General features: G+C 42.3%; 1 long non-coding RNA gene across 3 annotated transcripts in view; it reads left to right on the top strand.

Moving 5' to 3' along the window:
- Positions 1-934: 934 nt before the first annotated feature.
- Positions 935-23131, top strand: part of LOC146544649 (uncharacterized) — a 49189-nt gene continuing 26992 nt past the window's right edge. For 2 of the 3 annotated variants that reach the window (XR_014882362.1, XR_014882364.1), the window contains exons 1-3: positions 935-13355; positions 14603-14746; positions 16895-18541. This is a non-coding gene — a long non-coding RNA (uncharacterized LOC146544649). The remainder of the gene's footprint in view (positions 13356-14602; positions 14747-16894; positions 18542-23131) is intronic. The other variant, XR_014882363.1, reaches the window with a different exon arrangement.

Here is a 23131-nt window from a genome sequence, read left to right as displayed (position 1 = left end):
CCTCTTCTCAACAGAAGAAACAGTCATACTGCACCCCACTTTGAAAACTCCTTGATAACGTTTGTGAGGAAATCAGTGTTTCTTATTTGTGAGTGAGCTTGCCTTCAAAGATACAGAAGAACATTTCAGAACACCCGGTACTGTGCTTCGGACAACAGGTCTGGTTTGATTGCTGATCAGGCAAGGTGTCCTCAGACTGCTACAAAAACAGAGCCAGGGGAAAATGGTGACTGAAGAACATTTAATACCTCTAAATTGCTTTCACTACTGTATTGTTAACTTGGCAACAAAATGAGCTTGGAATAGATCCTGGAGATTTTAATTGCTTGAAGCAATCATCTTGGCTATCAAGTCACTGGGGAGGATTCGCTTAGGGGAAGCATACAGCAAAGAGGCGATTATAACTGATCGCTGGTAGGTGTGAAATAATTCTTGTCTATAAAACATTTATTACCTTCCTTGAGGTGCTAGTACCAAAGTCATCACCATAAATTCAGCAGACACAGGTAGATCTCTCTAATATGTTACTCCTTGCTTCAAAGAAGTGCATGGGAGGGCCATCAAACTCACAACACCTTATGTCCTTAAGATGGGCACTATAAATAGCTAGGAAGGAGGGCAATGAGTGACCGATTAATGAACTGTTGGATAATCTATCAGTAAGACAAACAAGATCCACATGTTTACATTCATTAGATGATCAGTTTCTGAACGTATGAGAAACTTTGTCAATACCTGTGTGGGTAAGATAGGGTCTGATTTTCTCTGTTATGGGACTGGTACAGCTGTAGAACACATTTAGAGAAAAATTTATGTAGGAGACTTGACAAGATGTTTCAAGGACTGCGTTTGGCAGCAGACGACCTTAGATGTATTGTTTGAGAGATAGGACATAAGACATAAGAAGAGATAGCTAAAAATGTTTACAGTCAGATTCCTAAGCTTCATCATTTTTAAGTGTCTGTCACTTGGCAAGCTGTTGATCTTGATTTTCTTTTTCTTTTGTGAAAAACACAGAAACTGATCTTTGTTTTCACTCGTTGTAAACTGGAGGTGCTCAGTGAAAGCCGGAGGATCTTGAGCAATTTACAACAGCTGAGGATCTATGTTGGAAAGAAGACAAGCTCACTGTAACCTGAGGTACCCCATGGGGAAAGAATGAAAACTGTCAGCAATTTTCACCTCTTCCTGCAAGGGATGACTACTGGTGACCTCAACTCACAGCTGCTTTGGCTCTTCCACAGCTGCCTCATATCCAGTATTCCAGCTTCTTGGGTTTTTTTTGTTTGTTTGCTTTTTGTAATACCCCAGGCATTTTGCAAGAGCTGTCTCAGTAGACATGACAGTCCCAAAGCGATAGCACAACCAGCTGAGCCCTCTTCTGTGTAGTTTGTTTGAGCCAGTGAGCCAGGCTCACTTCACCTGGCAGTCAGTCTTGCAGTAACAGCAATTTATTTTCAGAAAATAAGAGCATGTTCCAGGCAGCCATCCTAGTATCCTCAGGAGTTAGCCTCCGATCGAATGTGAGTAGTCCCAGCTAGAGGAGCCTTACTTAGAACTAAGTCCCCTGTCTATAGGTATCTTGCTAAACACTGCAACTTTTTTTTGTTGCTTTTTTCAGAGCAAGTGTCTCATAAAATGCAATATGCATGAGAAAAGGAGAGAGATGAAAGCAGAATTGTAAGGAAGGAGGAGGTCCTCAAAGTCCCTGTGGTGACGTAGAGGGGAATTTACAAGGTCATGTTGAGCCTGCTTAAAAATGTGCTGATGTGGAGAGGATGATGGGAATTCTCAGAGCCAACTGGGAATTGAGTCACTTGTCTGTGCCTGCTGCTGCCTTTGCATGTGACTAATGTTTGCTGCTCACCTTTTTCTTCTTTTTAAGCAGCTGATGCGACTGATGCTGACTCAACTCCAGGGGCTGGAAGTGTGAGCCAAATTGAAGCCAGAGGTGATCTTGTTTCGATGCATGGAGTTTTATTTTTCATTGTTTGATTAGGATCTCAGACACATCAAAGACATTGGAGAAAAAAGGCATATTTTTTGCCCTTCAACAAAGGTCTGTGGGAATTTCAGCTCTACCTAGGAGAGGGGGAGGTGGTGAAGATGGGCTGGTTCGTTTCCCTCCCCTTCAGCCTTTCCTTCCCCATCCTTATGTTAGTTTAGTCTTTCTGTAGGGAAAAGATAGGGAAAGGTGACTGCGTCAGATGAAAGTGGTGTTAGTTATGTCAGCTGCTCTTGGAATTGGAGCTGAGGAATCCGCCTACTGAGAAATACAGCCAGAAAATAATCTGTCCCAAAGAGTTACTGCAGTCTCTGCATAGAGCACCTGAAGAATCTTTTGAAGGGCGTCTTTTTTCTTATTACAGTAATATTTTTCAGGTTCACAAGGTGAGTGCTGTATATGGGATGCAGCTGGCTACAGTGATTAATAGCCCTTTTAGCTAAGAGTTCTTCCAAGATCCTTTGGCTTTTCATGTATTCAGCAAAGCTTATTTCCACTTAACTGCAGGCTCTCTTGGTGGCTTAGTGTCCGTTTGGACCCTTATGATGTATATCTACATGCTAGTTAATCTCTGTTCTTGTCAAGGGATCTGCGTATGTCTCTGTCAAATATTCCTCCTGTGGTGCTTTTTGTCCTTGCTGCTCTGATTGAGATTCCAGACGCCAATTCTGGGGAGAAGAGGCTCTGTTCAGGACATCAGCAGCAACAGAGATGTCTTTTAAAGAAAAAGCTGTTGCTGAAGCTGTAATGCCAGGAGGGTGTCTTGTGAATTAAGAGGTCGATCCTATATGGTGGGTGATGGAGTCTGCAGGTTGGGCATCAGTACTGGCACTTTCTTGCTGCCACAAAGATTCTCTGTAGCAAGGAAGTTGTCAAGAGGTAACTGAAACTCTGTTGCCTTCATATCATAGGATCATAGAATGGCTTGGGTTGGAAGGGATCATCAAGTTCCATCCCCTCAATATCCACACATCATTGTCCCTGGTCACAGCTTTTTACTTGGTGGCACAAGAGAGGTGATGGAAAACCAGAGCTAAAGACTCCCCTTCCTGCTGGCAACACTGCTATCCCATCGCATGGGAATTACTTGCTGTCCTCTTTCTTCTCTGGCTGTTCCCCACAATAGCACTGCCTGCCCTCTCATGCTGTGTTTCCTCCTTTTCAGGACTCCATGGGTTACTCCAGGCCAAGTTCTCTGTCTTGCTTTATTCCTAGCCATCTCACTCACCTACCCCAAAGATTGACTCTGGCAGATGAGTGTCTGTCTCTTCTTATTCTCACGACATCTTGTGTCTGGTGCATGCAAACCTCTGCTGAAACTTATGTTTCCTAACTCATTTCCTATCTTGGTTCTTCTCCCCTTGGATATTATTGTTAAGATGGATGCCATACCACATTTGTTTCAATGCACAATGCAATTACCAGTTTTGGTGAAAGCAGTGTTTGTGGGTGCTCACAGGGATCTACGGTAATCCTATGTAACCACACAAAGGAGCATCAAATACAGTTTCTGCAAAAGTGTCTGATTGAGAGATAATGAATTTGGTGCTAAATTGCCTTTGACTTGATGCTGTTAAGAAGGAAGCTACTGTCTCTGCTACCTGTCTTGATTTAGCTTTTGACTTCCTGCGTGACCATCAGGATAATATCTGAAATTCTTGCAGTGCAGCCCAGCCTTCATTTGGAGGTGACTGCTATGACGCTGTCTGTAAAGTTTAAGCTTGTGGTATTGTTACCTTTGCTTCAAGAAACAGAGTGAATTGTTACAAGATATGAGTTTTGCACCTTTTTCTGATCAAGGGTTTAATTTGTAGTATATGTAGTGTTTGTGATGATATCTGAGGGATCTCTTTTTTCACACGGAGGGTGGTGAGGCACTGGAACAGGTTGCCCAAGGAGGTTGTGGATGCCCCATCCCTGGAGGCATTCAAGGCCAGGCTGGATGTGGCTCTGGGTGGTGGTTGGCAACCCTGCACATAGCAGGGGGGGTTGAAACTGGATGATCGTTGTGGTTCTTTTCAACCCAGGCCATTCTATGATTCTTGTGTATGTCTGGCACAAATGCAGCAAGTGCACTCATGTTTGATATTTGTGTGGAGGGGGAAACTGGTTGAAGTTAAAGTGAAGTCAGGTCAGAGGAAATTTCCAAAAATAGGGAAGTCCCTCTGTCTCCTTCAAATCCCACCTTACAGACTCCAGTGCTGCTGTATTTGTTACTAGTGATGGTGACAAAGCCAGGAGGATGAGGTGGTTCAAAGCTTTTCATCCCACTTCTCTCACTTCTGTTCAGAAAAGACTGAGACTGAATCAGGCAGAAAAAAAAGATGGATTTGCAAACATTTGGCAGCCTTTGAAATGAGAGTGTGATTTTTCTATGTGCATGCACCTTTTCAGAGGTCTTTGTGCGACAGGGAGGTATTGCTCATGCAAACTGGGATGGCAATTTCTGCCCAATGGCTGGAATTCACATAACTGTCAAACTAAATGAGTCTGGAGCACAAGCAACAGTGGTTTCAGAAGGTTAAATCAGGAAGTAAACACCACTACGTGCTTTAGGCTTTAAATTGTGAATCATGAATGTCAAACACTTGAAGGTATCAGCACAGCTATTTATCACAAAACAAACAACTTAACTCACTGAATGCATTTACAGAGGTCTTGTTCTTCTCCCACGCTTGGCTTCTCGGCAGACTCAGAAGTACTTTTGTAAGGAAGGACTCCTCTGCTACAGAATGGAGGGATGTGAAATGGCTGACACTGAATGCAGGTATTATTCCAGAGGTGCTCAGTAATGAACACAAGTATGCTCATCTCAAGACTGTGTTTATTTTCACAGCCTACCTGAGAGCCAAGTGTAGGAAAGCACGTTAAGGTGAGAAAAGAAGCCGGGTTGTGCTGGCACACAGCAAAGCAGCTTCATTTGTGCCTGCTGCTATGGCACAGAACAAGGGCAAGGGAAGCAGCAACAGATCCCTGCATGCCTGTGCCTATACAAGCTCTCCAAAATCTTGTATCATCAAGTCCCCAGGTCTTCCATGTACAAGGTATGGCTAACAATGTCAGGTAAGTGTATACATCTAGAGTGTGGCAGCAGCCAGTATGGGCTGCAGGAAATCTTAGGACATTGAGCGTCACCTGTGGGGACATCAGAGATGGCCATCAGCCCCTGCTCTTCTGCAGCATCCCTTGCATGGGTGTGATTTGAAAGTCTGCCCCAAAAACAAGGCTGGGTGATTAGTGCATCTTTTAAGCCTGAGCTTGTATCTTAATCAGTCTGATTTACTGTCTGATTCAGCACATTAGCTGCAGACTGTGCAGCTTCCCAAGCTCCGCGGTGTAATGAATATGTATGCATTCAACAGTTGCAATTAGAAAGCAGCCGCTGCTGAGGAAAGCAGACAATCCAGAGTCTAATTCTAACCTTCAGTGGGAGAATAGCTTAAATACAAACCCCTGAATTTGCCCTTCAAAGGAGTGGCTAATAGGCCCTAACGTGTTTAAGTGGCAAGGTTTGGGTCAGTTCTAATTTTACCTGAACCAGTTTGCCTATTCCTCTGTGGCCCAGAGAAGGAAATGGAAAGTACAGAGCACGTACAGTACAGTACCTATGCCAGTGTTTGCTTCAGGACTGACTGTTTGGGTAAGCTATCTCCTCTCACTGAAAGAAGAATTAATTATTAAACTTCAACAAAGTAGAAGGGTTAAGCCTTCCCTCTGGGGTTCCCAGTGAATAGATTCAGCATTATGCAATTGTCATGAGGATTTATGAGGCTGAAGCTCCTGGAATAACTAGGAAAAATATGCACAATTAAAATTCTAATACTTCTCCTGTCCTTCAGCTTAACCCCTTGGTGGACTGTTAGCTGGAAAAAAATTTCAGAGGCTTTTTAAAAATCCTTACACAAAATCGAAGCTATCATTTCTATGCTCAAACCTTGGGTTTAAATTTTGCTGATAGACAACACAGTGATTCTCGAAGAAACAGCATCACGCAATTATTTCATATAAAACATTTATATTTAATATAAATCTGTCAAGCATTCAAAAACCATGTGAGAAGTAATTTAAAATGCCTAGAGAGTGGTAGAACATTGTGCTTTATTGTACTCAGAAACAGAAAGCAAGACCCTGACCTGCAGCAAATGAAATCTGAGCTCAACCTTTTCCGAATCTGAAGGAGATAAAGGGAACGTGCTGTTTTGTACCTTCCTACCTTCATGTCACTTTCCTTCTCTTGTTCTGACCGCACTATCCCCATTCTTTGAAGTCCTACATGAATTGGGGTTGCACATACTTTTACAGGCTGCTGACTTCTTCACTAACATAGCTGTAAATGTCTGTTCCTGCATCAAAGTCATATTTCCATTATTTCATCTTGAAGTCAGCCTAAACCAAACCAACAATATACACAATGTGAGTACGTCATGACATCTCACCAGATTGAGGTGGTGACCAGTTATGAACCACCTGAGGTACACCTTCAGAAACATTCCTTGTCACTGGCTCCCAGTGACATACCTACTTGCTTCTATGGGATATTCCCAACGTTTGTACTGGAGCAATGTGTTTATAGTACATAAAGTGAATGTGCATTTTGTATGTGGGATGTCTGTAATATAGAGAAGCAAAGTGGCACTTATGTTTTCCTGGACGGGAGCTGAAATTTTGGCCTAAGTCAAAATCTCTTTGCGGAATGTGGAACCAGCTCCTTTAACCTTTCCTTTGGAGAGATGCTAGATTTCCAAGGAGAAGGGAGAACAGTGGCTCTTAACAGTGTGCTAATGGCTTCAAAAGAACAACAGCAAATGTTCACCTCTCCGAAATGTCTTGTCCCACTTGTCTTCAAACTTTCCAAGAAAATTAGCCATTCTCATAAAATCTGGCCACTGAAAATTCATTCAAGCAGTCTGGTTTGGCTTTTGCAAAGCTAAATAGTGGGAAAGGGACAAGATCAGGCTTATAATAACAGAATATTTTCTATTTAACTGTGACAAGATTCACTTCCCTACATATATTTGCTGACTCTGCAGAGGTTTCTAACTCACACTAGTTATATTTATTTTAATATAAAGGCAATTGCTCTGTCTGTTTAAAAATAAAACATAATAGGCCTGTTTATGCTCCACCTCAATCACTTATCATTTTCCTGTTGTGCAGATGGAGAGATGGAATCTATCAAAGTACAGTTTGGAAGTAAGAGCAGGACAAGCACTTTCAGCCCAGCCCTAACACCTGCTGTTATGCCTGATTGCTATTTCTCTGGGACTCCATGGGGGATGAGGAGCTGTCAGCTATCTGCTTGTATGCCCATTTGCTGATGTGTGGACCTGGCTGTAACGCAAGTCACTCCACCTTATCACAAGCTGATGGAAAGCTTTTGGTTGTGTCCAGTCTCAGAAAAGAGCAGGTAGAGAATTGGCCAGTGGAAAAAAAAATGGTCAAAAAAGACTGAAAATTTAGGTTGTGAGGAACAGAACAATGAAAAGGATGTGCGTGTGAAAATTGCACTCTACAGTTCTGACTCAGTGCTCCACTGATTACAACACCTAGATCCGTATTCATACCCAGTGTTGTTTATTAGATCTACTTGTGCCAGGCTGTTGGTAGGATGGTAGAAGGAGGAGTTGCTTTTCCGTTGTTTGAGATGCTTGCTTACCTTTAGCTTAAAGAAAATTAATATGTTTTATGGAAAGGCATCTACAGAATTAATTACTAAAGGGGGAAGAGTGAGATGGATGATGAATATAGTACAAGAAAAGGAGCATTTGGCAGATGCAGAGTGTTGGTCAGTTTGTGCTCTCAAGTAGTTGCTGAGATGTCAACAGAGGAAGGAAAGGAGGGAACTTAACTTCATGATTGTGCATAAAATATTAAGGCTGCCCTATAACCTTCTTCTATCCATTTCCTCCAAAATGAAAGTGGTTTGCAAAATCCTTTCAAATCAGCCTGCCCTAGTTGAAAGACGTGCAGAAGTGCAGTGTGATAGGCTCTGAATAGCAGTAGGCACCATACGTACTGGTTGCTATTCTTTGTGTATGTGCTGTGCATACATACAGTCTGCAATGAAATATGTGGATAGTAAATGAATGAAAAGTAGCCCATGAATTTGCTCTTTCTGTTTGTTTGTTTTCACAAACAAGGCAAGTGTTTTTGTGCAAAACTTGCACATACTTCATCAGCATGAGAAATAATAACATGGAGCATTTGAAGCCAATGTGTTTATTGCCTTGATAATTCTATTCTTTTTTTTATGGAGAACAATTATTTTTCTTCTTAAAAAAAATGGAGAGAGAAAACCCAACGCATAACAACTGCAATTGTTTCTCAGACAAGCACAACTGCTTGGTAGGAGACCACAAAATGAATTTATATCAGTATTTTTTGAACGTGAATATTCTAATGTTGGGTAGAGGATGTTAGGCAGGGACTGAACTGTGGATAAGGATGGCTGGGTCTTGCAGGCTGGTCCTTTGCTGGGGAGCAGAGCAGCTGACATCCTTGGGAGAAGCCTGGTTGGGAAGCCAGCCTCTGGAGATGACCAAAAGAGGCAGAATCCTAAGGAAGTATCAGGAACCTGGGTAGACATCAGTCTATCTGTATTGTGGTCTTTGCAAGGTCCCTTCTATTCTTGGGTATTAATTTCACTCTTTCAATGAGTGGGGTCCTCCTCCCCCTTTCTTTCAGCCCCACACAGTGGCTCACAGTGCTTACCATAGAGTCACAGAATCATTAAGGTAGGAAAAGACCACTAGATCACCTAGTTCAATCATCAACCCACTCCCACCATGCCCACTAACCAAGTTCCTCAGCGCCACGCTTACAAGTTTCTTGAACACCTCCAGGGTTGGTGACTCTACCACCTCTCTGGGCTGCCCTGTCCAGTGCCTCACCGCTCTTTCTGAGAAGACATTTTCCCTAATATCCAACCTGAGCCTCTCGTGACACAACTTAATGCTATCAACTCTTGTCCCATAGCTGTTACCTCGGAGAAGGGGCTGATCTCCACCTTATCACAGCCTCCTTTCAGATAGCTGTAGAGAGTGATAAGGTTTTGCCTGAGCCTCCTCTACTCCAGACTAAACAACTCCAGTTCCTTCATGTGCTCCTCATAAGACATGATCCAGACCCTTCACACCGCTGAGAAGGAGTTCTCCTACCATTCTGTGCAGGAATTGATTATTCTTATTTTATGGTGAGTAGGAGTAGAAGTACAGCTACTCTTTCCTTGTACAGACAAGTAACTTCCATGGAAAAGTCAGTCAGTATCACTCATTTCACCCTTGAGGAAAATAGGATTTCAGAATCCCAGAGAAGGTGCATGCCTTGCATGGATTGCGTGAATCTATGGCAGTGTTCACTACTTGTAAGAGCTGAACTCTTGGATGTCTTTCCTCACCACCAGCTTGTGTTATCCATTAGTGGTGCCTGGCACACAGCAACAGGGGAATTGTTACTGAAGCCTGCACGGCTGGCTGCTTCCAGTGCTTCAGCACACTCCCCCCTGCATGCATAGACACTGACAAATGCACACCCTGTTGAGTGTTATTGCTCTCTTAATGCGCTGCAATTTTTCCCCCAATATCCTAACTGAGAATGATTGTTACTGTTGAACATTCTTTCTCCACTTGCTGCAACCCATGTTTATTTACAGGAGCACATTTTGCATCAGCTGTCGCTCCGTTCTAACTGAAATTGAAGTTTCAAGCTCACAGAACAATAAGAGATATAAATTAGCCGTTGTAATTAACTGAATGGCATGAGTGAGCTTTCAAATTCCTGACTCTGTCAGACCCTGATTACACAATATGTACATGACAGCTCCAACAACTTGGTCCTCCTTCTTGTGCTGGAGACTGGGCACTGCCTCTGTCCCCATCTGAAGACAGCACTTCTACCATGGGCGCCAGTTCCCAGCTGGTGCCAGGCCAGCAGTGCAGAAGGGGAGGTTAATGTCCCATGTCCACACTAACCACATTTTGTCATGGTCTAGCACCACCTTTGTTGGACCCAATGAACAGGTCCAGAAGGGGAGGAGGAGGGAGAATTGTTTTTTTCTAGGAAGAAGAATGAAAGAAGGTTATTGTCCAACCTGTGCTGCTTTGGAGAGAAATCCTGGCTGCTGGTGGGGTTGTCTGTTGTCCCTTTCTATCAGATTCAGTCAGACCTTGATCTGGTTTCAGAGAGGATGGGGCCATTTTCTGCCCGAGCTCCCTGCAGCCCCCAGCCTGGAGCCATCCAACAACCACAGGTGTCTACCAGCACTGCCCTCCGTGTCCTGAGCCTGCTGTGACTGTCATGTTTTACTTCCCCCCTCAGGCTCTGGCAAACCTGGAGAGGATCACAGTGGTGTGGAGCATTGGCAACACAGGTCAGAGGCAGTGCCCAACCTTCTGCAATCAGTGGTGTGTGGTGCAGCCCTCTGTCTTTCTGACAGGAGGTGATTTGAGGCAGGCCAAGAGGCAGGAACACTGCTTGTGTTTAGGTGAGGGTAGTCAGTAAATCTCTGGAAGGTGAGTTAAAGCTAACATTGTGCTCATGTTATAGACTAGAGAAAATCAGAGGGAGGAGATCTGACTGTGGCTACAGCTGAGGGAAAGTTTGTAGAACAGGCGATATATATCTCCAGATCAGGAGCTCCCTGGGGGAAGCAGGCTGTGCTTAGGGGCTGAACCCTTGAGGTGAAGCTCAGCAGGGCTTGGGCAGCTTGTTAACAAAGAGAAGCAGAGAGAGTGACCTCTTGCAGCTTTTAAAATCCCAGGTGGATATGTAAACTTATTTTTCTGCTCTTTCTTACATCTGTCTTTGGGCTTCGAAAATGCTTGATCGGTATTTAAATGTGTGTAACTCAACTCTTCCTTTATTTTTACCTTAACTTTTGTGGTTTTTTTGTTGCAAGGTGGTGTCATGGCAACAGACCCACAACTAAGATGTCCATGTCTAGATGTCAAGCAACCCTTACAGAAACAAGTTACTTGACTCTTCCCACAGCTCTCTAGAGAAACAAATACCACTTCCTAGGGTGCTGGAGAGATTTCTTGACAAAGCTTCGCAGTGAAAAGTTGAGAAATGATAATTCATGTTTTCCAAGAGATGAGTGCTCATTAATGCTTGCTGGTGGCTCCTTGGCATGCAGTGTGGAGGTGGCAAGAGAGCATGAAGTTTAGCATGGCCCCGAAAGGTCAGGAAACTGTTCCATCTGTCTAAATCTTTCACAGAATGGTTATCTGTTTTGATAAAATTTGGGGCTTAAGAAAATCTGCTACATTTATTTATGGCTACTTTCTATGATACTGCATTATATGTGTATCATTGTGTTATATTAGTATTTTGTTCTGAAGTGTTTTGACGCTACCAAAACAAGTAATTATTTTATTACTGGAGAAAATGATTCACAAAACAAAATGTTCTGACGGCTTCAAACCATTCTTTTTTTCCTACTTTTTCATTACATAGGAAATCTGAGCATGTAACTTTTTTGAAGAAAAATCACATTTTGTACATTGAAATTCATGACCAGGGCTAGTGCAAGACTGTACTACATGAACCCTCAAAAGATTAACAAGCATTTAAATCAAAGCTGACTGAATAAATTGTAATGAATAATTTATTCAATTAAATTCTCTTCTATTTTCTCTTTAGCAGTTTGTCTGCTAATAGATTGTGACTAATTTTGTTGTTGTTTGAAATATTTTACAAATAATTTCTGTAAATTATTTGATTAGGAAAAATATCAAATTTGTCAGAACTTGTAATTATGTAGAATTTCAAAGGGAATTTTACGATGCCATATGACACAGCTATTCTTGAACAGTTTTTAACAAAAAGGAAAATATTATCTAAACTCCAGAGGTATTTGAAATAATTTCAAAGTTCTAATATCCATTGATATTTTTGTACATAAGAAAAATAATATCTAAGAGTCTCAATCTATAGTGGGTGTTCAAAAACAAATCATCGGTTGCACCTGATATTCAAGTTTCCTTGAATTTGTTTGCATTCACAAGATGCATAGCATCTGTATTTTCTCTCATTGGATGATCTCTGTTTTCCAGATGATTTTCTCACATTTAAAGTCTCAATGTCCAACAACATTTTAAAAGTCAGTGTTTCAAGGAAAATATCTGCCCTAAATTTTTGCACAGGCATTTTTGCTGTGAGTAAAAATGAAAAAAGGTCTTCTTTTAATGTATCAGGTCTGGAAAGTTTTCATGTTTCAACTTCACTTACAGTAATTCCTGAATGAAGTAGAAGGTGTTTAGTTTGGAAAGCTGCACACCTGAAGGTATGTTTCAGTGACATGAAAAGGTGAAAAGGTGATTTCCTGTGCTTTCTGCTGTGTTCTGCTGTGACTGGTAAGTACAGCAATACATATTCCTAAAAGCCAGTTTCAATTCTCTTGTGAGCACTAGAGTCTCTCCTTGAAGCTTGGTGATACTGATCTTGTAAGTCCTTAATGTGAAAACTCATCCCGTCCATGAATAATTTGCTGAATATATTCAGATTTCAACACGTATTCTTTGCAAAGCATAATTGGCACCACAGAAGACTGACTGGGAATGGAGGAGTCTTTCATTTCAGATGCTAATCAGAGATATTTTGAAAATACTGCCCCCTGCTTTATAATTTTATGATGTTTTCACTAATAGATGAAAATACTGTCCCTAAATATGAGGCTTTCTAAGGATTTAGAAACTTCTTTCCTAAGTTCAGTTGCATAAAACAAGATTGCATTTTAACAGTGTACACAGAATTTTGATTAAATGGCTAATTTAGCATTACTTTAAAGTCTAATTTTAATTGGGGCTTTGCTAGAAGCTAGAATAATTTTTCTTCCTTCTTCCCCCATTAACTGTGATGTGGGTTGAAACGCCTTTGTGTATTACCGTAGCCTATCCCATAGAGCTAAAATAATTAGCATGAGTGAACAGAGATAAGCTGCAGTGTCCCTCCTGAACACCAGTCCACTATTTCTATAACTTAGATACTTTTGTGTGACTTTCCATCCTCCTACGCAGCTTGACTCAGCTCCCTGGAACAGAAATAGTTCCCAGCAAAGACAACTCTTGGTTTTCAAGCAAAAATTCCCCATGACAGTCATGGGATTGTGTCTAGAGAAGGCTCACCCCTCAGGAAGGACAGGAGGTGCCCCTGGTAGAGACTGGGCAAAAATCACGACACTGCAGAACATCCTGAGGTCTGTGTGTAAGGAGTGAGGAGCTCAATCATGAAGTTGTTGCAACAACATTTCTTCTTCAGAATGTCAACATTTCTGAACGAAAATACAGCCAGTGGACACCATGCCTGAAATGCAGCTTTGCATCTGATCTCCAGCAGCCTTGGGAAAATTCAGGTTTGCATGTAATGTTTTTAGAAGTAAGATAATTGCCTTAGGAAAGGCTCTCTTTTTTCGATATGTTTGATAGAAGACGAATAAAACTTTCAATAGTGCTTTCTTAGGCAAAGACACAGATGCTCGTGCAGGTGCTTGAATTGATTTTGAAGGGTCCAAGGCTTCTCTCCTTCCCTGTTTAATCTGTCTCGACAGGGCTCCATGCACTCTTGGCACTAATTCAATGAGAAATAACAGTGTGCCTTAGTAAAAAGAGACTTCAGGACAGTCTTGTCAGTGCTGTGAAGCCAATTTAAGCAGTTTTGACTTAAGAAATGTCTAACTACCTTTTCACAAACCAGTAGGATGGTTCAAGAGAAGTTAACGGTTTCAGAGTGATTAATGAAAACTCACCTCTCACTTGGTGCTTAATTAATTCTTCTGTTAAAGGAATTACGGCTTTTGCTGTTAGCTGAAAGTGGGCTAGCCTTCAAATAGCATGACACATACCTTCGAAGGCAAAATATTTCAGGGCCATTTGCTCTCGTACCTCTCAATATGCTCTGCAGGAATTTGCACTGTTTGGAAAAGGACCTTACTCTGAGAAAATCTGTTCCTTAACAGTGACTGGCTCACACTGAGTGGTGAAGCCCATAAGTGATGAAGCTCATAGGAGTGGATATGTATTGCTTTCTGGTCATTTAAAATTACAATTTTGTTAAGAGTTTAGGCTTACTACCAGTAATCTTTTCTGGTTTGGGATTGAAAGGCATTTCTTCAAAGCTTTTCAGATCCTTTAAGTTCTCTGCTTTATTAATGTAACAGGATAAATAAAGGAAATCGGAACATTTTTCTAATACTTTCAAAGCATTTAATAAAAAACGAAAGAGGATTTCTATTGTTCCTACAATTGTGGCTATTGAAGCAAACTGTGGTGGTGACAATTATTTCGGTTCTGATAATTTTGTTATTTGAGAGCAGCTTAGAATGCTGTGCATACTGTTACAACTTATTATCACACAAAAACATAAGGCAGTGAACACCGCATGAAACAGCAAAGTCTTGTACAGGCAGGGAAGGAACAGTGATTTTTATGGGCAAAGGACTTGATTATGATATTAAAGAATCTTTTAGGTATGTTTCTCAGCTACAGGCTTCTGCTGTTTAAGGGTAAACATTCAAATACTTTTATGTACGCTGCTCTCATGACGTTAAAGGAAATTCACTGATTATGTTGTCTTTGTCTTTCTGAATCTTCTTTCCACCAGGACTTGATGCTTCTTTTATAACGTGTTTATTGCCACTGCAAGCTTTGGAAAAAAAGTCTTCATGTGTGACATTTCATCAGCTAAGGAGTGGAGCCAGGGGCCAAGTGCATGGAGACCGAATACAGGTTATTCTGTACTGCATAGGTATGTGTGTGCATTCGTATCCTTATGCCAGTGCATACTACCATCTCTCTAGTAACCTTTTCTGTCCCTTCCTAGCTTTGTCAATGTCAAGGTAAAAATGTGTTCCCTTTGTTTCTTATCTTTTTAAGCAGTTTTCCTGACCTGCAGTTCTTTATTTTTTCATTTGATTTGAATCTAACCTGTAAGGAAAATGAACTCTTCACCTGCCAAAGAACATCACTCTTGTGAATAAGAATCTATATTAAAAGATGTTTAAATTCCCTGCAGAAACGACTATTTTAAAGATATTTGGGTCTATTGCCTTTCAAATTTGACTTCTCATTTTGCATTATATTGCACTATATACTGTATGAAACATTTGAAGTGTACATCACAGTGCTATGAATGTGCTTCTGACTATATATAATCTACTATATTATACAACATAAAATTTGTTTTTAAAAAATAAACAACAAATTCTTTCAAAACAGAATGACAAAACGCAATGATTGAAGCATCATTTGAAAATGTGGAGAGGGTATGTCTGCATAAAGTGTCATTTCCACAGCCTACTTTTAAGATGAAGTTCTACAAATCCCCTTAGTTTTGACAGAGGCAAAAACAGCAGAATTTGGTTCCATAAAACTTTTTCAATGAAATCTATATAAGTAACTCCTTAATTAAACACGGCGTCTCTCCCAGTGTTACAGAAAATCAGATAACAAAGCAATGGCACCCAACATGCTGCTATAGATGGGTAATTTCCTACTTCATTTATTGTCCCAACAAATAGTTCACTTTCTCTTCATTACATCCATATACATTTTTCTTCTTTGTGGAGATAATCTAACAGCAAGCACTGCAGGCCATGCTTAAAGCGTTGTCATTCGCAAGATCATAGAGCACTTGATGCAGCTCTATAGGAGCTCACCTAATGAAATCAACGTAGGCCATGGTTTTGCTCATGAACATCGAGAACAAGCTGATCCAGCTGCTGGAACCAGATAGCATTTGTTTTGAAATTCAGAGCAGAGGCTGTTGAATTCTTCTAGGATTGCACAGCATGACAAAGGAATCCAGTAGCTTCCATTACTTTTATTCCTGCAAAGTAAAAAAAAAAAAAAAAAAAAAAATTAAAAAAATAAAAAATCTGAGTATTTTGATATGCAGAGGAAGGACCTACCTAAAATCTAAGTAGAGAGTGTACAGTGGGAAAATGAGAGGAAATCCAGGTAAAGTTTATTAATCTGAAAAATAGTCATAATAATTTCTCTTTGTGCTCTGATCGCTCTTACTCTCAATCTATTCACATATGAATAGAAAGGAGTTTTCTATCAACAGTTTATGCAGCATGCCCAGTTTTCATGCATTCGTATGTGACCTTTTCTTACCCTGCAGGTACAATTGGTTTCTCAGTGATGCACATTTTGTTAACTTTTTCATGCTGGGATTGTATCGAAGTAATGCTGCTTTTGCCCTCCAGAGTCACATCAGGTGATGGCCTTTCCAATTGCAATTTACAGAAATGGTCTCCTGCAGACTTCCTGGGGAGGATAGAGATCTCTTACTAGCTGGAGAAACTAACTGTGTCACTTTAGAGGTGGTCCCTCATGACTCATGAACAATTTCATTCTGATGGGCCCTTTAAAGCTATTTCCATTTTTATAAATCCTTCACTACTCTCCTCTTGATTGTACATTTCAGTAGCTCCGCATGGCTCTGAGATCCAGGGATTTCTTTTTCTGTCTCAGCCATTTGACTTCATTGCTTCCCTGTAAAACATCCATCTCTTCTCCTGGGAGTCAGTGAGAACAGTGTAGGGCAACCAGGAATAGCAGCAGGGAAAATTGAGAGAGGATGTAAAAGACAGCACGACCAGAGCAGGCAAGGAGCCAGCATTTTTGTCCAGGCTGGTCAGCGGGCCAACTTCAAGGCAAGTGAGAAACGCAGCGGTCTAGCAGCCTACAGCGAAAAGCAACTGAACAGCAGCAACATCATTTTCCTTAACTGGGATCTGATCAAAAGCCTGCTTAGGTCAGTGGAAAAAGACTTCTGCTGAGATCAGTAGACTTTGGATCTGTCCTCCAAATATGCTCCTCCTCTGATAATTAGAATAACCTTTTCTGCTGCTTGTTCTCGTTATAATTAAATCCCACACTTCTGTTACAGAGAAAGTGGACGTGCATATGAATAACAGGTGGGATGCTTGCAAGGAAACAGTCCTCCAGAGTCTGGCCTGTAAAACATTTGTTACTGGTAAAGATGTGAGAGGAAAAAAAAACCCAGACTGGTTCTCAATCTCTTGGTGAGTTTCCAGAGCAGCATGAGGCAGGAAATCCCCAGGTTAGTGGCTGCAAAACAAGTGCTGTTCATTTGAAAATGCCATGAAACAGAAGCCCAGAGCCTGGTTATTGATGTTTTGGAAATGACAGACAAACTGCTCGCTTTCATCATTGTTCCAACAATGACTTTCTGCAACAGCCTTTGTTAAGGAAACAGGAATGTAGCATCCAAGTCTCTTCTGAGATATCATGAGTGCACCTCAGTCAGTTTGCAAGTTGGCAGGAAATGTCAATCTGCCCGGGGTTTGGAAGGCCCTACAGAGGGGTCTGGACAGGCTGGATCAATGGGCTGAGGCCAATGGGATGAAGTTCAACAACATCAAGTGCTGAATCTTGCATGTTGGCCACAACAACCCCAGGTAACGCTACAGGCTTGGAGCAGAGTGGCTGGAAGACTGTGTGGAGGAAAAGGATCTGGGGGTATTGATTGATGCTGCATTGAACATGGGCCAGCAGTGTGCCCAGGTGGCTGAGAAGGCCAGTGGCATTCTGGCTTATATCAGAAATAGTGCTGTCAGCAGGAGCAGGGAAGTGATCATCCCTCTGTATTCAGCCCTGGTGAGGCCTAGAGTGCTGTCTTCAGTTCTGGGCTCCTCACCACAAGAGAGACATTGAGGCCCTGGGGCATGTTCAGAAAAGGGCAATTAAATTGATGAGGGATCTGAAGCACAAGTCTTATGAGGAGCGGCTGAGCCTCTTCTGCCATGTAACTAGCAATAAGGCTAGAGGGAATGGCCTCAAGTTGTGCCAGGGGAGATTCAAATTGGACGTTAGGAAAAACTTCTTTGAAAGAGTCGTCAAGCTCTGAAACAGGCTGCCCGGGGAGGTGGTGGAGTTACCAGCCCTGGAGGTGTTCAAGAAACTTTTAGAAATGGGATATGGCTTAGTGGGAAATATTGTTGATAGGTGGACAGTTGGACTGGATGGTCTTAGAAGTCTTTTCCAACCTTGGTGATTTGGTGATTCTGTGGTCCAGAGGTTTTATATAGGTGTTGTCAGAAGGCTGAAGGACACTAGGAGACCTTTTTCTACAAAGTTAGAAAGTGGGGAGATCTGAGAAAATATTGTAAAAAAGCGTTAAAAAAAAAATTTAAGAGCCTGTAATCAACACAACCCTGCCCAACTTTGCCCTGGCCACAGAAAAATCAGACCCAAGTCTGCCTTTTGTTTTCCAGCCATACGCGTTTTGCTCACCACCTACTGCTAACTCTGTACCATGCTCAGGGATATGGAAGAGTTGGAGAACCACAGAAGTCCGTCACCACATTCCCACAGGATTTCCTGCTGAGCAGAGCACTGCAGCAGTCAAACTTGTGGGCAGGCCGGTCGGCTTGAAGGGAGATCTCTGAGTGCAAGGGCAAGTGCTGCATCTCTGGAAGGAAAGCTGCTGTTCTACTTGCAAGTGAATAGCCATTGTCACCTGTTACATTACTGCAGTGGTTGTAATGAAGAAACCAATGAGGTTGTGGTTTAGGTAGGTACTTCTACCTATATTTATTTGTATTTTGCATGGTTTTTCTCTGTTCCTCCTTGCTCGTAGAATCATAGAATCGCTCAGGTTGGAAAAGACCTCAAAGATCGAGTCCAACCATGACTTAACCATATTACCCTAACTAACAACCCTCTGCTAAATCATGTCCCTGAGCACCACATCCAAATGGTTTTTAAACACATCCAGGGATGGTGACTCAACCACCTCCCTGGGGAGCCTATTCCAGTGCTTAACTACCCTGTCTTTAAAGAAGTTTTTCCTGTTATCCAACCTGAAGCTCCCCTGGCACAACTTGAGGCCATTTCCCCTCATCCTTCACCTGTCACAGGTGAGAATAGACCAACTATGCTCTCACTGTAAGCACCTTTTAGGTATTTGAAGAGAGCAATAAGGTCTCCCCTCAGCCTCCTTTTCCCCAGAAAGGACATCTCCAGTCCCTTCAGTCTCTCCTCATAGGGCTTATTCTCCAAGCCCTTCACAAGCCTTGTTGCCCTTCTTTGGTCCTGCTCCAGCACCTCCATGTCCTTTCTCTACTGAGGTGCCCAAAACTGAATACAGTACTTGAGGTGAGGCCTCACCAGTGCCGAGTACAGGGGCGGGATTACCTGCTCACCACATCATTCCTGATACAAGCCAGAATGCCATTGGCCTTCTTGGCCACCTGGGCACACTGCTGGCTTATATTCAGCCAACTGTCCATCAGTACACCAAGGTCCCTTTCCATCAGGCAGCCTTCCAGCCACTCCTCCCCAAGCCTGTAAGGTTGCCTGGGGTTGCTGTGACCAAAATGCAGGACTCGACACTTGGCCCTATTGAAACTCATGCAGTTTGCCTTGGCCCCTCGATCCAGTTGATTGATTTCGTCTAGCCCTGCCTCCTGGTATAAGTGCTGCTGCTTGGTGTTTCCTGGAGAGAGTAGTCTGTTTCAATTACTGTGGCAGCAACAGCACACCACTGCCAATAAAAAATAGTCATTTTGCTCTTGACCACAGAAAAAGGCACCATGGGGAATGTGCCCATGGTCCAGTTTGCAGGCAATAGTCCATTTGCCTATGCTGTTTTTGAAATTTGAAAGTTCATCCCTTCCCTCTCAGCCTACCCTCCCATCCACCACCTCAGAGAGAAACATTATGATCCTGATCATCCCTTACTCCCAGATTTGCAGGGGGTAAAATAGGACTTCACAACTTCTCAAATGGGCAAGATGAAAAAAAAAATAAAAACAAAGTAGAAGCTAGCAACTATTCACAGAGATGTCTTCAGTAGAAGGACTTGGTTGCTTTGTGTGCATTGATGAGTGAAGTTTCACCATGGCCTGCAAAGGAGAGAGAGGTCCCCTATGCCCAGGTAGGAAAAGAAGCAGTGAGGTGCCTGCCTAGAGCAGAGGCAGCTGGTATGAAGCTGGAGCCAGACAGTCCCTTTTCACCCCTCCAGGCTGACATCCTTCTGCTTCCAGACCTTCCTTCTCACTCTGCAGATACAATGGCTGAGCATTATGGCTCAGTGTGACTGGAAGTATAAAATTACACAAGCAGATGGCCCTGTTGGCTTGCACTGTTGTTCCATCGGCTTAATGATGTACGCTCAGATTCATATTTACCAAACATCTTGTGTTAGGATTGCCCTGGACTCAATGGCCATACTCCTCTAGGCACCAGTCTGTAATTTGTGAAAACATTGCTTTTGCTACTATTTTTGAGACATGCTCCCTATCATTTCCTTTATGGTTAGCAGGGCTGGGTAGTTCTGCAAGAGCTCAGTCAGCATGAGAGGAACCAGCAGTATATAGGGAAAATGACAGTAATGGCAAACTTCAAAAGGCTCAGAGGTTCAGACAGAGGCGTAAGCTTATCTGAACCTCTTTGGTGTGGAAATTGAGATGGAGTCTCATAAAAAAAACAAACAAACAAAAAAAAAAAACAAAAAACAACACAACTTGCTTGTAAGACATCTGGCAGATCAGGGTTTCAACTGGGTTTGAAGTAACTTGAGAGTGACCTTTCCTATACTCTTCCATATTTCTCCTTCCTGTCCACTGCGTATGATAAATCGTAGGATCTCCTGATGATTTCAGTACACAAAAGCAAGCTGCCTACTCCCTCTTTTTGAGGGGTTGGAGCTGTGAGCCGCAAAAATCCCAGCCAGCCTAAATGTTCTTTTTAAGCCTTATGAGAATGTTTTGAGTGTTTTTTTCGAGTTTGAAGAGTACAGCAGGTGAATGGTTATTTTACACAAACAGGCTTATTTGTGAAGGGGCAGCCAGGTTGAATGGCAACCTCACAATGTGATGTAAAGGTAAAAATAATATAAAGCTGCACAGGATAAATTCCACCTGACTTATACCCCATGCCATTTCAGAGAAATTGATGGCTTGCATAGGTTGTAAAAAAGTACAGATTTTGGCCTTTTGTTTTTATGCAAGACTACAAATTCTCAATGCTGTGATTGTTGCCCTTGATATGAAAGTCGCATGCTATGATTCACTGATTTTAGCTCTCCTCAAAAAGCTCAGTAATCACTGATTGTACATGTGTATAATTATTCAGCTGGAAATCTCAATCCATTTTTTTTAATGTGAGAGTCAATAGTTAGAGGTCTGTCAGGTCTATTCATTATAAAACCCTGTTGTCAGGAGTTTATATCTGGGCTGTAAACATTTGTTCTAATCTAAACAATTGCGCAGAAAGAGCCTGCTAAGGGAGGTAAATTAAAAAAAAAAAAGACAAAAAAGAGAAGAAATCCATGTGGCTGCTTTTAGTTACATGTCTTTTCATGAGAGGGCGGTACAAGGCATTCTGCTCTGCAGGCTCAGGATGAGCACTGGGCTATGGTATTTCTCTTCTTTCTGCCAGCAGAGAGAAAAGACAAGCTATTATTCTTCCCTCCTTCTGTATTTCAAATCTATAGAGATAGAGAAAACGCTGGGAAAATGTGTTTAAGACCCTCTTTCTGTCACAGAGGTTTTGCTGAAGAGACCCACAGAATCATCATGTCTGCAGTGCTCAGCTCTGCCAGCCCTCACCTGTGACCTGTGTGCCCAGGGACTGTGCTTGGTCAGAGCCTGGCACTGCTGCTCTGGGCTGTCTGGGGACTCAGCTGGCAGTTCTGTCCAGCCTGTCCTATACTTGTATCTGGTTTAGGTGTTGTACTAGGAGCAGAAGCTTGGTGTAAGGGCTGAGGTGTTCAAGCATTTGAGTCCCATTCACCAGAGGGGTGTGTGGGGGAGGTAAATCTCTAAGCCCTGAGCGCTGCCATCTCCACTTTCTATTACAGCAGAGTAGTTGTGCTGAAAATAACTTTTTCAATTTGATGTTAGAAGTCTCTGATGTTTCCCTTTCCTCTCTGAAAGCAGGTGTAATAGGAATGAGTCAATCAGGAGGAAGTCTCTGGCTTTTCAGTATGCTGTTTCAGGCACATGTGGTGCTGTGTCTGCTTTGTAACCACAGAAATGATTTGTGTGCATCATTAGACATCACAGTGTTGAATTATTATGGCTGGAGAAGCATCTTTTCCAAAACTTGATCGGTGCATAAATGAATCCCTGTAATAATAGTATTCTTAAATGATCCATGGTTCCAAACAGAGCAATGAAGCACATCAACTAATAGTTGTACCCACAGAACCCCAGTTGCACTTCCCCACAGGACACTGTGCCATTGAGTGTGCAGGCCTGAGATCTATGTAAATGGAAAGGAGTATAAAGCTGCTTTCTGCAGCGAGGAACTGGATTCAAAAAAAAAAATCTATCTATCTTCTTCTTTTTGTTGGTATTCTTGCTTGCAAAACAGAATCTGAGGACCAAAGAGATTCAGACTCTCCCAGGATACCTATAAGAGCACTAGAGATTGAATGCATTGAAACCCTCAAAGGTACAGCAAAGAAAAGATAATCTCTTGGTTCTCCCACACCTCTAGTACCCTCCCCACCACCCTCTATTCTTATCCTCCGGGATAAACCACTGTATGTGGTCACCACATGCAGTGCCTGCAGTGTCTGTCAATTAGCAGTGCACAGCAACTGCAAAAAAAAAAAAAAACACCACAGAATCACAGTGTGTGGAAGGAAGGGTCTCCAATTCACCCTGCTGATCCAAGCAATCACTACTAAGCCCAGGTAATTTAAACCTACAGGGATAGAGACTGTACAAGATTTTTGGGGATCTGCTCCCCAAAGGAAAAGGTTTTCACCCAGAGGATGGTGACACATGGGAATAGGTTGCCTAGGGAGGCTGTGGATGCCCCATGCCTGGAAGCATTCAGGACCAGGCTGGACATGGCTCTGGGCAGCCTGGTCTGGTTGTTGGTGATGCTGCACATAGCAGGGGGGTTGAAACTAAATGATCACTGTGGTCCTTTCCAATGCAGGCCCTTCTATGATTCTGTGAAAAATCTAAAAGCAAAGCTTTTCTTTATGCCCTATCTGAACATCACCTGTTTCAGTTTATGACCATTACATTGTTCTGCCGCTACACATCCTGGCTTCATCTTCCTGGTAACCTCCTCTAGGTACTGATAGATTCCCCCCAAAGCCTTTTTTTCTCTTCCCAAGGCTGAACATACCTTGTTCCCTCAA

This window comes from Meleagris gallopavo, chromosome 3 (assembly GCF_905368555.1).
Source record: "Meleagris gallopavo chromosome 3, MGAL_WU_HG_1.1, whole genome shotgun sequence".
NCBI lineage: Eukaryota > Metazoa > Chordata > Aves > Galliformes > Phasianidae > Meleagris > Meleagris gallopavo.
This window is presented reverse-complemented; position numbering and strand designations above follow the sequence as displayed.